General features: G+C 40.7%; 1 protein-coding gene across 1 annotated transcript in view; it reads right to left on the bottom strand.

Moving 5' to 3' along the window:
• LOC139217259 (acidic mammalian chitinase-like) overlaps nucleotides 1-16,012 on the bottom strand; it is a 72,341-nt gene extending 56,329 nt beyond the window's left edge. Inside the window, exon 1 of the mRNA XM_070848582.1 lies at nucleotides 16,008-16,012. The gene's annotated coding sequence lies outside the window, so the exon portion shown is untranslated. The remainder of the gene's footprint in view (nucleotides 1-16,007) is intronic.
• Between the last annotated feature and the right edge of the window lie 3,152 nt (nucleotides 16,013-19,164).

Genomic DNA, 19,164 nt, shown 5'->3' with positions numbered 1-19,164 from the left:
TTCTTTATCAAGACAAGATTGTAATATTATGACAAGTTGTCAGCATGACATATTGAATCTTCCCCGTCTCTCGTCTCCAACTCAGCCAAACTCTGGTCAAAACAACGCAAAGAATTTTTACTTCCAACTTTGCATTCTGTTTAAAAACCTTATTAAATTGTTAACATATGTATGTTCATAGTAATGTGCATACATATACTAAAATATATTTTTCCTTGCAGGTTCCTATTTCTATTCTTTGTGATAAGGACCCCTCCCCCACTATGATTACTTTTTTTTTTTAAATTAGTATGTAAAAAACAGTTAGATTAATGGAAAGCAATATGTTTTGTAGAAGGAATACCAACCAACATGTGACACAACTAAAAAATATTTTTCCCATTTTCTTATGAATCTTATTACAGACTCCCTTCTTCTCTCTCCAAGCGGTTCTCTCCATCCATTTGGGACTTCCTATGAAAAAGATTATACTGTATGTGGTACCATGAAGTCCACTGGACTAAAGCTGGAAAGAACCCTTTTAGAAATGTTCATCTATCTTCATAAAACTCTAAAACAAGAGTTCCAAAATTCATTCACAATAACATATGATTCCACTACACCTATATCAAACCTGTGGGCACATTTGGTTAGGTACAGAGCTACACTGATGCTGAGAAGGTAACACTGTGCTCAATGAATGATACAGTAGTTAAACTAGTTTCTGTTTCTGATTCTGTTGAGATCCCGATCCTCAGAGACCTTAGACCTCAGAGTCTATGATCCTCACTATGAGACCCAAGTAAACAAACCTTAGATATTTCTGAACACCACAGTAGACAGAGCTGGACACTGAATGGAAAAGTTAAGACTTGAAAGCAAACGAACACTGAGAACATTTTTATAATACAGTCAATCTAATCTAATCTAATATTTTCATGGCTCATGCTGCACACAAATGTTTCTTCATAAAGAATCTGAAGTGTTTTTTCAGGCTTGCACCATGCAACCTTTTTGGAGGATTCTTCTATAATAGTTCTGTATGCTGTACTGACATAAACCAAGGTTTTACAGTTACTGCAAGATATTAGTCAGGAACAGGAACCTCAAAGTCAGGAATGTTTCAGTTCAGTTTTGATTTTCAATGCCTCTGGACACATTCGGATAGACCTACAACTAATCAGAGCAATAAAACGTGACGTTACCAGATTCTGTTGGAAGTACAGCTTGTTCTTATCGACAAAACCCTGTCAGTGCAGTTTTTGTTCTTCTTTTAACAAATATCCCATCCAGTCCAATACTGACATGATGGTGGATTCAACTGAACATTCCACATCAGTAGCAGCCATCTTGGTTGTTTACAAAAAAGACTCAAGGGTACTCCACTGTCCGTCATCGTAAATCAATCAATCAATATACTTTATTAATCCCCAACGGGGACCCCATTTTAGATGTATGGTTATGATTAGCACGGCCTCGGCCAAGCCAGCTGGTTATCTGACTAGATGGGAGGGTGGCCAGACATATCTGCCACAAGACTAGAACGGGAGCTCAAAGATTTGTCTGTTTCCCAGGTCACCAAAGTGGAGGTGAAGTCCATGGGTCAACAGGTCAGTGTGTCCTAATACCCGAGACTCATTCGAGACGTGCTGGGTCTTCATTATATTCATCATATTATATCAGGTCCTGGTAGGGTCCCTTGTCAATACATCTAATACCCCAGTGGATCCAAGCCTACGTGCTTTTCAGCTCTGACAAAGTGGTGCATCATAATCAGTACAATGGAACTTTGACATGAGATGGATAGTCTACTTCAAGTCTCAGGACCTGTACTCCTACTGGTGATGACTGTGGCTGCTTGTTGTTCAATGGCATATCTTGCTGGGGTTGTTGGTGTTTGGGTCTGTTTGGTATACATGGGAATATTATACAAGGTTTTTTCAGTTCTAATAGTTGCTGGATCCCTTTTGAGTTTTTTTTCCCCCTATTAGTTTTTTCCCCATGAAGGGTCCATGTAAAACAAAGTGTTGTAAAGAACCAGATAAGCAAATTGCGTCTTGACTGACATGGTCAATCAAGAAGCAATTTGACCCTAATGATTCTTGAGTCATTGACCCATTCTTGAATCACTAAGGTTCCACTCTGAGCCACTACACTAACCAAGAATCACCGCTTTATCTGTAAACACTTTTTATAGTGTAAACATACACTGGGATGTATAACATTATAAAGTAGAGTATAGTAAACATTATATAAGGTGAGTGAATTTGGAGACCAAAGGCTTCTCTTGGTCTTCTACACCTCTAAATTGCACTGTAGCTCTCAATGGCTCCCGAGTCCCTGGTGTGCCTGTGCTCTGATTTGTTCACAGTGAGTCACTGCAATATCACACTGTGCTAATAAAAAAACAAAGCACCCCTCTAATTAGAATGAAATAAACCAGGGTCACTTTCAGCACTGCAACATGGTTTTAAACAGAAACTGTCAATTTATTGGCTACAAAAGCAGCGTACAGGCCTACATGTACTCCATGTTGCATTAGAGCTCTTTGTTGTGTTTCTATGGGTTATTGCTTCCCTGGGTGTTGTCATGGTAGTGGACGTAGCAGGCCAAGGTGTGGTCACACTGGACTTTGTGTAATGGGAAACAGCAGCAGTGAAAACTGTACACTGCAGGGAATTGAAATTACAAGCTGCTGAAGCTAGCATCCTTACTGAGGTAATAGTAGCATTCCACAAATTAAAAACTGCTACATCTTTTATTAAACACTACATTTACCAGTGGTTCCTCTCACTGTAGCCTTGCAAGTATCCCATCCACTCTGCCTCCTATTCAGTAAAACAAATACAAACCCAAACAGTTCAATACTTCCTCACCAAAACGTCAGTACAACCACCTTCTTTCAAATTGTTTGGGCATTGGTGTCTTTTACACTCAGTGAGACAGAATCTAGTGTGAGTAGTGTTCACAGCAAGAGGCAAATGTATCATCCAACAGAAAAAGTGTGGATTGACTTTTGATGCGAGTGCACCTCAAACTGAAATGCCTGCAAAATTCACAGCCACTTGAACAGAATCCAACTTTAATAATATTTCAAAAAATTAAATTCAAGGTCCACTTATTAGAATTTTCTCCATCATTCCATGGTCTTCCTCCGCAGATAAATTGTGATGACATGACTTAAGTATGTAGTCATCAAACAACCTATCTCACATGTCACTGACAATTCAGGAAGCTCTCTCTGCTCCGGCGTTAAGACTTAAGTTCATACTCAACCTTAGTAAGGTTCATTTTCCATCTTTGCTTATATTCATGCATACAAGAAAGGTAAAATAAAATAGGACATAGTTCTGAAAACTCCTAGGGCCCTTTCTTTATCTGTGTATCACCTCGACACATCTACCGTCATCCCGGGAGACAACCCTGCTTTATCGGTTTTAATTCACTCAATATAAAGAAGGATTACAATTCTCCATGCACCACAAGGCCTGATTGACGTCACTGAGCCAAACACACACACACACATCACTGTCAGTCTGAACTCTCACACAAAGTGTTAAGAGTGAAGGGGAGGTTATGGTCTTGGAAGAATAGAACAGGATGGTATGGAAGAGAATCACGGAAAAATCTGGTATAAAAAGCATGAGAATGCAAGAGAAAGTGCACAAGAGGACGAGTAAAAGGAGGAGCAACCGATAGATAAACAGAGAGGAGGCTGGGAGACTAAATCAAATGGAGAGGGAGAAAGAGAAAGATAGGCCAGGAAATAGGAAGAAGTGTATGACATAACCTCAAATGACCCTTCGCTGTCTATGCAACACAGAGTACTGCAGATTGCATTTATCTCAGCGCTTATCACAGGCAGAGAGCATATTAGATATTTTGCTGAAGTGTAAGTGTGACACTCAGCTGCTCGGTGAAGCACTGAAACACTTTAAGCTTTAACATCAACATTGCAGGTCCGCATGCTGAATTCTGCTAAAACTCGTCACACTATGTGCCTGCTGAACTAAATTTGTCACATTAAAGCAACGGGAGTCAACAGGCTTTGCTTTGGGAGGACTGGGTTTGAGTGGCAGAAGGTGAGCAACAAGTTCTCACATCTAACGGAAAAAAATCTGGCAGTGCCATTTAAAACTATCCATATGGTCATTGTAAAAACAATTCACATGACTGCTTAGTGATGCACGTGCAATCATCAGTCATGTTACTTCCACCTTATGAAAGACAAGCCACTGTTGGCACCACTACAAGAGGTTACTGGTCACAAAATGTAATAATAGTTCATTTGAAATGTTTGAGCAAACGACCAATGAGAAAAGCTTGTAGCTCTCTGGATGGCAATGTTGGTCAGTCAGTTGATCGGTCGCCCACTTTGGTCCAGAATGAAATATCTTGTTGACTATTTGACAGACTGTCATAGCATTTTGCACATATATTTGTGATACCCAGAGGATGAATCTTCCTGATGTGGTTTGAAGCATGTGGTTTGAACCAAATTGGAACTTTCAATATTCATGCTGCACGGGGGATGAATCCTACCTTCTGATGATCCACTGACACATTGTTGCTCGGAGCAAAATGTCTGAACAACTATTAGATGCACTAACATGCAATTTGGTGAAGACATTTAGGGTCTTTGTGAACTTGGATGGTGCCATCTTCAGGTCATTGTGTCAATGTGTCCAAAGATACATTTTGGCTGTCTCTGTGATGACGTTTACGGACTCATAAAGCTCAAAGTGGTGCTGTAGACTCATCTTGTTGAAATGAAGGCATTGTCAAGGTAAGCCACAATTTGTCTTACGGAGCATTTGATATTGCTACAGTCTTTCATTCTGAAGAGGAAATTGCACATTTTATGTGTAGCCTGGTAGCCCTGTCAGATGCTGGGCGTTTCAGGATTTTTGACAGTCTGTACTTGGTGAAAGAAAAGTACACAAAGCAGTTTCCAAATGTTAAGTATACATTTTCAGGATTTCTAAAAGTTGGAACCCTTTGTGTGCATCAGAAAAAAATAGGTTTAAAATCCTAACTTCAGAAACACAAAGCAACTTCTGGATGATCTCTGTCTCAAGAACAGCGTCACATTACATGGTGAGATAAATTGCTATACAAATGCTTTAATGTCGGAAAATAAACTATTTGCTACTGCTTTTATTTTTTTGATACAGTGGATAGGTTGGTTTTCAGCGGCAAAACCTTTCTGAAGATGAATTGAAAATAGAACCATTTCCCTGTTGAATTCCTGTCAAACTGTCATTTCTTTAGGCTCTTAACACGTACTTCTGATCGCGGACTGAACAGTCCCTGTGGGGTAAGTGTAAGCCTGCCACAAACTGAGCCTGACTTGCTGTCCTGCACTTGCCCGACTATCAGTTTTCTCTATTTGTGACTAATAGGAGAAATACAGAAATACAGCCTGGGATAACACTCAGAGTCTGAGCAACTCTCTCTGGAGAAGAGAGCAACAGCTGTGGGGTTGAACAGTTTTGAGTGCAACTGTGGGTACATCTTAAAAGCCCACGCCAGGCCAGTTTTCCTAAGAATTAAATTTATATTGTACGATCCTGCAGCACACAGTCTATAATACTACTACTACTACTAATAATAATACTATTACTAATACTAACAAGATTCATACAGCACCTCTCATGCACAAAATGATGCTCAAATTGTTGCAAGAAGCCTTTACTGTGTGTGAGCAGGTGGAAAGTAATGGTGTGGAGGTCAGGGTGGTGGATGGGTACCTGACTTTCATGCAGGTTCCCCATCACAGACAACAAATATTTGTTTTGTTTTTTAAATCTCCACACAAAAACATGTCTGTGTTAGCAATCAATCAAATGAGTGTAATGTGAAATGTGTCAGCAAGAATTCACTGAAATTCATCACCCATCTGTCCATCAGTGGAATACTGTGAAACCATTGGCAGCATTATGTATCATGTCACTGACAAACATACACGTATGTGTCCTTTACGTGGTAAACAGCTTAACAGCACTACTAGAGATCAAAAACTCAGATTCCATATATTTATGACTGAACATGATGAATAAAAATATAATATACACTCATCAGAATCAGAATCAGAATCAGATAACAACAGTTAATGAATAACAAGTTCAGTCTTGAAACTATACTGTAAAATTAAACGAACACAAAATGTACTTAAACTCCTCTACTACAAAGTACAACAAACTATTTAATGATTTTGTGATGTTGTTACATAGCAGCTGTGCGACAAGCAGCGTAACCCACAAAAACGGAATGCTTCAAGCTTTAAGTGGTGGAAGCTTTTTCAGTCATTTGAAATAGTTGCAATCTGTCCTCATCTCTCTGTTTTCTGCTCTGAAGGTGAGGCTGCTGAAGGCCACTTAAGGACAGCAGCAGGAAAAGTCAAAATGGCTCCTCACACTCACAATTAAACTGTGGGCCACACTCTTTATCTGTCCTTCACCACAGCTCTCTCTGTATCACCTTCATGCTCCATAAAGGAGTGCGACCGCCCACGGCCACGGGGCTTTTAGGGCTGTGTGGACATCTGCTGATGAAACACACACTCCCTTGAGGACCACACATGCAGTCATAAACATTAGAGTTGCACAATATCATTTAAAGGAGGTAAAATATGTATATAAAGGCTGAGTGTGGAGATGTGTGTAGGCAGATTTAGAGGTCAACCTTAACACCCTGTGTTAGATGATTTGTAGATGATTCTGCACAGCATGTTAGTACTCTATATTTAGAAAATGCAGCGTTTCCTTACAATGCTAATGTATAGGTGTAATGGGTAACGTGCTAGCTGTGTAAACCAACATATTGAGACTCATAGAGGCTATTTTGTGTCACTTTCAGCTCTATGAGTGAGTTTCATCTCTGCTCCAGTATATTTAACAGTGTTTTCTAAGAGCGTTGATTTGAACGGTTTGAAATTTCTTGACATGTTTCCCAAAGCAGTAAATACGCATAAACAGTAATTTTTTTCCCCCATTCAATGTGAAGCAAATGCGTCGTACTAATAGTACTAAATGAAAAAATTACAATTTTGATTTTGGTCACGAAATATCTGATCAAACGATATGTTATCAAGCATATTCTAGAGGCTGTGGCAGAGAAAAGCCTGACCACAAATGAGTTTTGAAAGCTCTTATATGGCAATAAGCACAATAATAATAATAAAATACACATCAGCCTAGATTTTTGTAGCACTCTCACATATCACACACATGCACACACACACACACACACACACACACACCTCGGTAATAGGTCAAATAACACATCAGAGCAACAAGCAAAAAAACAAGTCCCTGCTGATTTGCAGACAGAGCAGTTTGCAGATAGTCAGGTAAACACATCATACACACACACACACACGCAGAGGCAGGCTCCCTCCCTGTTGATTCAGTGATGCAGAAATACAGATGCTGAAAGTGAGAAGCAGCTCATTCTTTGGTATAACTTCATGAGTGAGATCAGATTGGCACCGTGACTGGAATTTTGATGAACAAACACGCACAGACAGACACATATTATCTCTTTCTCTTTCCATCACGCTGTGTTATAGCATCATTACCACGCTCGGTTAGCAGAGCCCAAGACTACGCAAAGTACAATTTCACACATAAATGTGTAAAAGTGCACCACGGTGGTGTGCTGTTTGCTGTGTATTATCACCTCTGTTACTGTGATGCGATGCCTCCGAGCGGAAATGTGGCAAATGTGATTTACTTCTGCACAACAAACATCAAGTTGAGAAGTTAAACTAAGGATAAAGGATAATTGGGCTGTTTCGTGTCATGAGCAAAACACCATGATCAGAGTCTATGAACAACAGCAAGAACGGCACAGTAAAAGGTGGCACTACAGTAAGGACCTGTTAGCTGCAGTTCATTGTGGCCGCTCCCTCCCTGGCTACTCCTCTATGCAATAGTTAAAAGAAACCCAAGAGGAGGCATTAAGAGAAAGGAGGGAGCAAATAGAAAGAAGAAGGAAAATAAGTAAAGGAGGAAAAACAGAATGAATAGAGGTAACTCTTTCAAACAAAAAACAAAAGTGTTTTCTTTGAAAATCTCTGTGAACATTCTCTTGTGTTCTCTTACCGTCCTGTCACGACAGTCCAGACGAGAGAACATTTCAGCTAATAAAAATCATGAGCAGCCTCCTGAAACTACAAAAATGCTAAAATCATTCGATCTGTTTTTATCTTATTCATAGTTAATGCTAGCCTAACAAATCAAAATACTGATTATAGCTGCTTTAACTTTTAACTTTTAAAAATGAGTCCATCTCAAAAAGTCAGTTAACTGTAGTGAAGCCAAACAATGACAATGATGGTTTATCAGGTCACCCTGCAGATGTCATTAATTAGAATACCCCCCTCTGTGGTTGGAGGTGCCTGTGTAGTAATGTTGGCTGGTGCCAGGCCCTGGCTCCACATGATGGAGCAGCGTGGTGTCTGGCTCCTGTAGCTTTAGAAAGAAGGTCTGCTGTCATCATCTCTGTTTCTCAGTTTCTCTGCTGTCTGTTTGCGCATCACAACTATTTTATGTTGCCAGAGTGAAAGACTGATAACACAGATACTGACTGGTGCCTTCACTTAAGATCACTACCAAACTGATTAACTTACAAATTTCACATTAATTCCCAGTCATGTGATCAGCTATTTTACCCACCATCCCCAGTATCTGCCCGTATCCGATCCTCCTAAAAAGACTGGAACACTGGTATGGCTACATGGTGGACCAGCTGCCCTGCTCTCCTCTGTCTGGCAGCCGTGGATGAAATAGCTGAGCAGCCAGCAGACCTCAACCCTACAGTCCTCCATCCTTCATTCTATGCAGATGGTCAGCAAGATGCTCAGCTCTGTTCGTCTGAGACGTAAGGACCCTGCATGTATGAACTGTGAAGGGTGTGTAGGGATATATTTGTGTTTGTGTGTGTGTGTGTGTGTGTGTGTGTGTATAAAACTTGCTCTCTACACCTCTGCTGAAATTCTGTTGAAAGCACAGTACTTGTATCCTTGAGTCTACACAATGGCACGACATTACTGCTTTTTTTCCTTTGACTTGTGTTCAGGAAAAACTAAAGTCCTTTCTGTTTTCAAAAACGTTTCATAAGAATCAGCCTGAGCCTACTGGTACACTGCTTGCGGCATTGAGTTGACTTCACATTTAAGGACCAGGGCCCAGAGGCCTGTCCTTTACATTCTCCATACAGTGTCCTTTAGACCCTTTAATCCTGCTGGAGAATTTGACCGAGTGACTTCAATCCTGGTTTTATACACCAGGGCAAGATAACAAGTCAGTGGCACGCTGATGTTCTCCGCTAAACGTGCGTCCAACTAGCAAGCCCAAGGTTTCATGTTGCATTGTTTTAAACAATATGCTAATTGAGAACATTGTGAATATTAATCATAGCAGGGTAAACATCACTCTTCCTATTTAGATGTTCTTGCTGCTGCTTTAACCTGAAAATGACCTGACTGAGTTTGATCGGTGTAGTTACATGGCACTAAGCCAGCCTTCTTTGGGTATACTAATGCATTATTGATGGCTGCTGAGTCAAGAGAGTGCTGTGTATCAGCACAGTGCTGCTTGACCTTAGTCTGGCCTTTAGCACTATTGACCAGGACTTTGTAATGTAACAGTGGACTGTATTTCTGACCTGCCTTGGGTTGATTCGATCATTTTATCATTTGCCAAATAGGAACATTTTGGTCAGTTGATGAGTTTATCTCATCAGTGTCAGAGATCCTGCAAAATACTTCAAGGAACTCCTGAACTTGTTTTTTCCTCACTGTACATGATTCTAGGACATTGTATAAATCATGCTAGATGCCCCAACAAGAATGTCTCAGGACGGAACATGTGCATGTTTTAGCCTGAGTCTTAATCATCATGGTGCATCATTTTGCTGTAATTAATAGATCGTGATCAAAAAACTCCCACACAAACAAATGTTAAAAGTAGTCATTAAAGATAATGAATAACTAAAGCCTTTCAAGCAGCACTGGGAATTGAGTTAATTAAAAAGAGGCAAATCTTGTCAGTGTAAAACAAAATGCATTCTCATTCGATCCACTAACAAAACCGTGCCTGAAAATGTGATAAAAAATGTACAATTTAGACTGACAAGCAGATGAAGCATCTAATCAGCACTCCAGGGTAGCTCCCACACTCCGGCGTACGCCATGTAACTGCCACCACTTAATGCAAGTTAGACATTAATTGACTGACCTCATACAGGGAAAAACATAATTACTGCAACATTAATAGATGGAAAAAATTAGTGATCATATTGAGACATGTTGAGCAGCTCACTAAGTACCCAGGTAAAACTGGGGGAGGGAGTGCATAATGAGGTCCTTTGCCAGTAATCAGGCAGCCAACAAGGGGAAAGATTAAAAAAAAAAGCTCCAGGATGCCTGCTGCACCCTGAACCAGTTATTAGCCTCCCATCCAATAGCAAGGGGAGTGTGGCGCCTGAGAGCAGGATGACCTCATGCAAACTCTGGCTGACTTCATCAGGACACAGAGACACACATCTATTATCTGTGTGTCTGTGAATGTGTGTGTCTGATCATTAGGGAACAATAATGCGTCTGTACGTCCCTTTTGCCACTAACGGCCCTGTTAAACAGAGAACTATTCACTGAAGTGCTACTCGCACTTACAACACTGATACACACACCCATAAGACCTGTACCATCGCAGCAGCACTCAAAGAGCCCAGTCAAAACACACTCACTTGACATGAGTGCAGAACTGTTAACAAATATTACAAAAATACATCCTTTGTCCTCTCTACTAGGGATGGGCCATGATTTTTGAATGATCAAATATTCGATATATTATAAAAAATGGAATAGTTTACACGACTATCGTCATGTTTTAAAAAGTATATTTTCCTCAGTTTTTACTGGTGCTCAGTAGTACGGCCGTCAGGGGCAGTAGATTGATAAAGGGGCTTTTAAATGGAGCCAGGTCTGTGTAATTCATCCAGCTGATCTTCCTGCGACCGGGCAGTAGCTAGAAGCTGCCTTAAGTACAAGCTGTGTTCGCTTAGCTCTGATCCTGGCTCTCTCTCTTCTCCTCCCAGGGAGATCGCCCCTCCTGCTGCAGCGCTGGTTTGGTCCAAAAAACAAAGCAGTAGAACGCCTACCTAAAACGTATGTGAATAAATACACAAAAAAGGGACTGTAGTTTTGAAAGCCAAGGATAGAATTGTTTCATTAATTTTTAAGCAAGAATGCCAAATATTCACCCTTTCCCGCTCCTCTGTTGCGATGATTTGCATCACTGCAAACTGAATATCTGTGGTTTTATCTGCTGGTAAGACGAATAAAACATCTGCAGATGTCACCTTGGATGTAATCTGATAATTTGCAATTTTTAATACATAATCATGAAAATATCTGCAGCACTAGATTAGTTGATTGACAGCAAATTGACCAGCAACTATTTTGAGAATCAATAATTATTTCAGCAATATTTCAAGCAAAAATGATTAGTTCCAGCCTTCGAAATGTTATCATTTGCTGTTTGCTGTCTTTGTTGTATTTTTTCACTATTGTATGAGATTCTATAGAGAAAACAATGAATCTATTACTGAAAAAATAATCACGACAAAAGCGCACACACAAACAAACAGTACACACAAACCCTTCTCTACTTTCTCCTTTCTGCCTCACAACCTTGTTGTTCTACTTTCTTCCTGGTTGAAGGACAAACTCCACAGCCTCAGTGTGTGTGTGTGTGTGAGCCTGTGCCTGTGTGTGTGTATTAACAATGTCTTAGCCTGTAAATGCCGGACGTGTGACCTCTGACCTCAGATACAAGTGCTGCCTCTCAGTAGTCATCACCATCTCCTCAGCCTTCCTGTTCTGACTGCAGACAGGACTGACATATAGCTGACCTCAGGCCACAGAAGGCTGCTGGGTGGAATAAGGTCAGCCATGCACCCAGGGCCATGGATGGACAGCTTGGCCATTGAAGTTCTTCAGAGACCACCGTGTTCACTCTCCTTCTGGGCCTTTACTTATCAAATGTGTCAGAGAAGGAAATAGGTCCAAAAAGTGACCCAAAACTCTGAGCGACACACATTTGATACTACTTTACTAGTAGACATGGGAGTAAGCTTATGCTCTCCTAACCTTGGGAAGGATTTAGGAGAGAAGCAGGCGTTGACATTTGAAAACTAACTATTATCTTCAAAGATGATATCAAATCTTTAGAACAGATTCGGTCCAGGATATATTCAGTGAGTCAGAGAAATAAACTTAAAATTAAATTAAGTTAAAATAAACACAAAATGCAATTGTGCTTGATGGGCATTTGTCAACAAGGAGGACGGGCAAACGATTTTCAGATCTACTGTATATTAAAACAATACTCACATGATCATGTTCACTGATGTTGTTTTGGTTGATGTGAGTATTCCATAGAGATCCCTTCCTGATAGAGTTCTAACAGAAGCAACGGGGGCCAAAATTCACCATCCTCATTATGTGTAGGGTCAGCTGAAGTGAATATGAGGCTTTAGTAGTGTTAGTTGGACAAATCGGGGGGGTATTACAAAGTCTTTTTAGTGTGAAATTCCCTCTTTGTTACTCACTAGCTTAGACAGAAAACACTGTCTAAGGAAACACAGTTTCAAAATAAAAGATTGTAAATTTGGGGGATATCCATGTGGTTTGTCTAACACAGACTGCTGAGCCCCCCTAACCCCGACCATTACAGTATGTCTACTGGCACACCAACACTAGCACACTTGGGCATGATAATAGAGATGACTGCTTCTGTCAGTAACACAACTGTCAGCACCCACGACACCTTCTTAAACATTTATCAGAAGGCAGTTTGATCAAAGCAGGTTTGTAATTGCATAATGTAGCTAGCTAGCAGGAGAGTGGCTGTGCACACACACACACACACACACACACACAGGGACAGGAATACAGAAAGTGACAGCTACTTCAAAGGACAGTGTTTTGATAGCCATATTGTTTCGTAAAGGTTTTCACAGAGAATTTGTTTTGGATCTGTGTATCAGTGCAGCTGGATTTCTGAATCTGTTGGTTCATCTTTACAATCCAAAGTGTATTGCTGCAACAAAATTCAGAGTATGGACCTCAATAGATGGAAGAAGAAGATATAAGGGCAATTATTCCCTGTCTCAAAGTGAATTTTCTTAGCTGCAATACTGCCAGTGATGACACAGCTTGTCTGTCTATTCCCATGTCACCCAGCAGGGAACCAGCCAACACTAAAATAGATAAAACCACCCGCCCACCCTTTCCATCTGCAGGCACCAAGGCTCTCCTGAGACCCGAACCCAGACACCGTGACCCCTGGAGTCAGGCATCGGCGCCGTCGGATTCCCCGTGGAGAACCAGCCCTGCTAATGTTGGTCTGTCTGTCCCTTGCTCATCTGTCACACTGCATACAACCAGTACCAAGACAGATGGAGCCAGAAGAAGGCAGACAGGAACAGGAAGGTAAGAGCTGGCGGATACACTGATGTATGAGCCACACATTAGTCTTTTAGAACAATTCTGATCGCAAATCCAGTGAATTTAGCCAAGTGTGATAGCATTTTGCTCTGTTTTACCTTCTACTGTCCTCAATGCACACAGAAACACAAAATAGACAACGGCTAAATGAGATCATGAGTTCAGACTGAGGGTGTGTTAACCAAAGGTTGGTCTCATCTATATTTGAGCATTTTTACCCCCATTTTTCATTGGGTCATTGGGTCACTGTAACCAATACATATATTTTAGGAAAAAAAACAAACTGATTTGTTATTGAGATTCTGATACATGCTTGGCAGCATCGTATGCCTGAGAACAAATAAAACTAGTACTCAGAACTCAACAAATGATTTTCTCTCAGGTTGGGGCTAAGAGGGGGGAAAGAGGCACAGTCTGTTAGCTTGCCAATAGCCATTAGCTTCCCAACTCCTGTAACAAGCCAAAACGGCCATCGTTTGTAGTTTCACCCTCCAACAACTTCATCCTCCACTCCGTATATATCAATCAGCAAACTGCACGGCTCCCGGACTGTCCAAGGAGCCGACTGCAGCACACCAGGCAGATTATAGAGGCAACTCCAGTGTTTTTGGAGCTTTGCTGAGCTTGTTTATCACTTGTCAAATGTATTGTTATCGGAATATGAAATTACCTATATCGGTATATGAGATTTGGGTCATATTACATAGCCCTGTTCTTATCATGTTCCACAGAAGGCTCTGTCCACGGCGTCTGGAATGACTCAGGGTATAATGCACAATTATGGTTCAAATGCCACCCTAGAAAAACTTTGGTTTCCTCCGTCTTTTCCAGCTGTCAGTTCTTTTTGATGGATTTCTTTGGGCTTGCACAGCTCACCTTGTAAACCCATTCCCAGTCATACTTTTTCATATTCTACAGCAGTATTTACTGACTGCTGTAAAACCACGTAGAAGGGAAAAAAATAACAGTCAATACCTTTACTTACTCAATGTTGATCAGGATGACATCCCTTCAGATGCCCCCTCTATTGGCTGCATGTGTATGGATGTGTAGCGGTGGCAAAAACAGTCTAACAGCCAATTAAAAACCAGCCAGGAGTTTTTGGCAGACCAGTTTATGACATGGTGTGGAAAGTGGGACCTTGAGACCAAGGCTTTTCAAACAAGACAATCACAGACTTCAGAGACATCTAGCAGAGATAACAGAGATGGGTTAATGCTCATCCATTTGTGGTAGTTTCAGTCCAGTGTTCAAACGGTAGAGGTTGCAGACACTCATGTTGGTACTGTGCTGTTTCGCTTCAATCTAGCTCAGTGCCTGTGTGGCTCAGTGCCTGGTTCCCGGAGTGTAGGCGGCTATATTTACATAAAGTGGAGATATTAAAGATTTCAGGTCAGACAGTATTGGCACTCAGTAAGACAGTCATTATGTGTGTGTGTGTGTGTGTGTGTGTGTGACTGCACAAACACCAATGCTAATAATCTAAACTGTAGGTTTTCTCAAATGTCACAGATGATGGGTTACAGTAAGTCATGAATTACAATGCTGAAATGAATGAGGCTCACCTGTGCGAAATATGAACATGCAGAACGACCCATGGTTTGCCTGTGTATTTATGTGGTGTCTTATTTGTGTGTGTGTGTGTGTGTGTGTGTGTGTGTGTTGGAGCAGACGAGAGAGGGCAAGCAGGCAGGCAGAGGGAAGGTTGTGTGAATTTAACAAATAGTCAAATGTTCAGAGGTAAAAAGTGACCTATTTAGACTTAGACTCAGTTTTAGTCAGACTTTGATTATGACAACACATTGCTACATATTATTACTTCTCCTACAATTAATCTTTGTGCAAACATATCTTCTTGTTTGATATTACATGCAGCACCAATATGGGCTCAAAATTTAAATCAAGCAATGTTGGTCATAATAATCGCAATTACATATCTCTCTCAAATTGTTTAGTCCTGTCAACTATCTTTTTTAATTAATCAAACACAATACTGTACAATATGATACGTATTATGTCAAACATTTGGTGCTTTCAGTGCTCTGCTCTGAATTTGTTCACATTGAACAGTTCAGTCCGGATGGTTCTCTGAGTTAATGAGGTTCGATACTCAGCCTTTGCTGTATAACAGCAGATTTGTCAGATTAGTTTTTCTGTGAAAGCCAATGGCTCATCACACACATCTTCACACCAATAGTTACATTCTGCCATTAAGTAACACAGTTGGTGAAAAAATATTGCTTCAAAGAGCAGATAATATTATGCTGCTAGAATACATTAAAAAAACATGTAGCTTAGTTGGCTGATGTAAAGAAGTCAGTCAGAGGAGACATCGGTTTGATCAGAAGCAAGGGAATAAAAGATAGGCACCATGACACTAAGAGATATAAAGTGCTTAGGAAAAAAATCAAAGAAGGACAAGTTGTGTGAACCGCTTTGCATTGATAGCACTGAGCCAAGCTGCGCTGTTGCTGGAAATGCAATTTTCCCGCAAGATCAAGCATCACATTGTGTTTCTCGGAAGAAATCAAACTGTAGAGACAGACTATCTGAGCTGAAATGCTGCTTTGACTTTTGTCAGAGGACTGAACACGATAAAAATGGATGTTTAAGTTATTTTATCTCCCCAGGACTGAACTTGTCCCATACCCATGCTCACATTACCCTTACTTTGTGGTAAGCTGAGACACAAGACCAGCTTTGTGTGTGTCAGGATTCTAAAACTGCTCTCTCTAAAACTGAGCTATTGTCGAATCGACTGCTCCCCACCTAACACAGGATACCTGGGCGCTGCAATCACACGATCCATCATGCCTCATGTGAGCTTTACTGTTTTTCTGCCACGCACTCAGCTTGCCCCTATATACGGTCTCTTAGTGTATCTATATACAAAGTGCATTGGACTGAGATGTGAGTTGAAGTAGATGGGAGTTGATAGTAGAGATGCATTATGATTTTCAAATATTCAAATAGTCGTAATATTATAAAAAAATCAAATAGTTTATGCGACTTTGGTCTTATGGTCTAGGAGGACAAGGTCTGCTTTCATCCAAATGCCTAAGTCAAACATGTAATTCTGCCATAAGTGATATGTGTTTCAGCAATAAATCATTAGATCATTAGCAGACTTATTAAAATACTGATATTGGTATGAGCCTTGAGGTCCAATACAAAGTCTAAGGCCATCAGGCAAGCTGTAGTCTGTTACATTCCACAGATGAAACTCTAACAACAATTAGAAAAAAAAGTGTTTTACAACAGGACAAACCTCACAATAGCAGTCTAGACAGAGCACCTTCAAACACAGAGAACATATTCACTTATCTTACCTGGTACTCTGAACTGCCGTCTGGCGCATAAGCACACACCACACTCAGAGCCTTCCCCCTAGCAACCCGTGGAGCAGTCCTGAGTCTGCAGGGCCCTGCTTGTTCTGTCGCCACCACGACCCTGACCTCGGATAAGCGGAAGATAATGGATGGAAGGATGGATGAAAGCATAGCTACTCTGGATGGCATTACACTGATCTCAAGCGCCACCATAAGAAATCTGGGAGTTATCTTTGATCAGGATATGTCCTTAAACACCCACATAAGCCAAATTACAAGGACTGCCCCTTTTTACCTACATAACATTGCTAAAATCAGGCCCATTCTGTCTCAGAATGATGCAGAAAAACTGGTCCACATATTTGTCACTTCCTGGCTGGATAATTGCAATTCCTCATTGCCAGGCTGACCCAACAAATCTCCAAAGACTCTCCAGCTGGTCCAGAATGCAGCTGCAAGTGTACTGACTATTAGGAGAATTAGGAGAAGAGATCATATTTCTCCCATACGAGCATCTCGGCACTGGCCCCAGAATAGAATTCAAAATCCTTCTCCTCAATTACAGAGCCCTCATTGATCAGGCACCATCATATCTTAAAGAGCACAGAGTACCCTATCACCCTACTAAAGCACTGCACTCCCAGAACGCAGGCCTACTTGAGTCTCCAAAAGAGTGTGGTCTAGACCTGTTCTTATGAATTGGAGGTAATGTTTGTTATGAATTGGCACTATCTAAGTAAAGATCGATTAATTGATTGATTGTTAGATTAGAATTTTTGTTTCCTAATATGAAATCCCATTCATTCGACAGCTGTTGTGTTTAATGACTCCTGTAGTGCTTGTAAAAATGAGCCTTATTTTCCAGATAGGCCTCTGTATTCAGAGTTCCTTATATCCACAGAAATTGACCTGAAAAAGAGACCCGTTCTCTACCTCGTAGACAGTCCAATTAATTATAGCACATATAATTTACAAACTTCAGCAACATCCAACATAATTCATTAAAAAGATTTATGAGTACAAATTAAAAAAAAAACTACAATACAAGTATACAATATAAACCTACTTGAGAATTAAAAGCATTCTGGTATGAACGATACATAATAACATTACCCTCTTCTCTCAACTTTTACAGGAGAGGTTGGATTTATGTCCTTCACATTTAACATGATTGACAACAGCTTTCAGTTCCCACAAATTAGTTATGTGTACTGATTAGGCTACAGCCACACTCTGAAAGCTGCAAATGGCAACCTCCTCCATGAAAGGAACACCTGAGAATTGTCTAAGATTAGTTGGGTAGACTTAAAATACACTGGACTTTGGGTTATCTCTGGTAAGCAGGATGATACTACACTTGTATTAACAACCCTGCACTTGTAAATCAAGCCCTGTATTCTCAGAGGGTTAGCTGTGCAGCCCTACCTTGCCTAAAATGATCAGCATCATAGCTCTCTGGTGCTGTCCTGCTATTAGTAGTCTGCAGCATGTTCCCCTGTATAGCGCTTCACCGAGTTTTAATTTGGACTGTTGGAAGGCTTCTATCCACAGCCTCAACCCTTCCCCGACAGCAGGAGCCTTCCAGCAAGTCATCCCAACCCCTGAAAAATATACGCATGGCAGATGTGTGTAGAGGTGTGAATGTTATGGATACACACATGCATACCTGTAATTTTAACTCCCTAAGACGAAGGGCATGACTGACAAAAAATAGACATTTGTGTGACAATACTCTCTGGCAATACATCTGTTTGCTCTGTATCCCAGTAGGCTGTTGTTCTTGGCTGTAGTCAAGGCTGCAGCCCCTCACTGCAGATGTTAGGAGTTCAAACAGACAGTAAATGTATCAGGGAGGCCAACAGACGTATACCATTGATGCAAACAATAGTGTGTGTGTGTGTGTGTGTGTGTGTGTGTGTGTGTGTGTGTGTGTGTGTGTGTGTGTGTTTATGTTTCACAGACAACACAGACAGACAGACAGGCAGACAGACAGACAGACAGACAGAATGAGAGGAGATATCGGAAGAAATAGGAGATAAAGCTTTGAAGCAATCACCCATCAAAAATTCATCAAATCCAAAAGCTGAGCTGACTGCACGCTGCACACTACATACTGACTGTGTGTGTTAAAGTGGGTTATTTCAGGGTTATTTTGTGATAAAAACAAAGTTAACATTTTGGACATATCTACATTGCCTTAACTAATCTCTCTGATTCTCTTCAAGTTGATGACTTCTTACAAGGGCAGGATGATGAAACAGAATTCATTGAATTATCGACACTGTGAATCTCTTACTGGCCTAGTTTTAGTCTCATCCCAGTTTTAGTTTTTAATAAATA

The sequence above is a fragment of the Pempheris klunzingeri genome, chromosome 2 (genome assembly GCF_042242105.1).
Source record: "Pempheris klunzingeri isolate RE-2024b chromosome 2, fPemKlu1.hap1, whole genome shotgun sequence".
Lineage (NCBI taxonomy): Eukaryota > Metazoa > Chordata > Actinopteri > Acropomatiformes > Pempheridae > Pempheris > Pempheris klunzingeri.
This window is presented reverse-complemented; position numbering and strand designations above follow the sequence as displayed.